Source organism: Corvus brachyrhynchos, unplaced genomic scaffold, assembly GCF_000691975.1.
Source record: "Corvus brachyrhynchos isolate BGI_N302 unplaced genomic scaffold, ASM69197v1 scaffold1, whole genome shotgun sequence".
Classification (NCBI taxonomy): Eukaryota; Metazoa; Chordata; class Aves; order Passeriformes; family Corvidae; genus Corvus; species Corvus brachyrhynchos.
In genome coordinates this window covers 11,278,232-11,278,975 of record NW_008237222.1, presented here as the reverse complement: position 1 = coordinate 11,278,975, position 744 = coordinate 11,278,232, and positions in this window count along the sequence as shown.

The following is a 744-nucleotide window of genomic DNA, read 5'->3' as shown; positions in this document are numbered from 1 at the left end:
TAAAAAGCAAGCATCTACACAGCCATATTTCCATCAAAGGTAAAATAGCATCACAACAAACCTGAGAATACCCAAGGAGTCGCAGCAGAAAGATTCAGCTTTGCTGGCCATGCACAGCAGAAGCATTTAAAGCTTACAGCCTGAAAGTGCAGCCTCCTCCCCTCATCCTCTCCTACACAATGAAGATTATATCCTAAGCAACAAAGTAAAAAAATGTGCTACAGAGAGCTCAGTCTGGCCTCGTCTTGTATATCTTCTCAGCTCACATTAGCGAGCTTACTTACCGGAGAGGTTGCCGTTTTATTTCCTTCACCACATCCAGTCTTGAGTGCATTTTTCTAATGGCACCGACCAAAGCTGAGCACCTTATTCATCCTTTAACCAAGCAGAGAGACTCAATTTCCCAAATTAAATTTTAAAATATATTAATTTGAAAAGAGAAAATTGTGTCTTTCAACCGAAAAGAGGCTGGTTTGCCAGTGAGAGGTGCAGAGCAGGGCAGGTAATTGTATTTCATCAACCAAGTGGCTCCTCAGAGCAGATACCACTCGCAGGAACTGGCAGGAACTTTTTGACTGAAGGGCAGTGGTAATCAAGAGAACTACACCGGAGGCGCTGGATTGCCAACCCCCGGGAAAGACACACACCAGCGAGTACTCATCCATCCCTCCCTCCATCCCTCCACCCATCATCCTTCCCTCCGCGGTGCTCCCGGGCCGCCCGCGGCCGGTGCTGGGCGCCCCC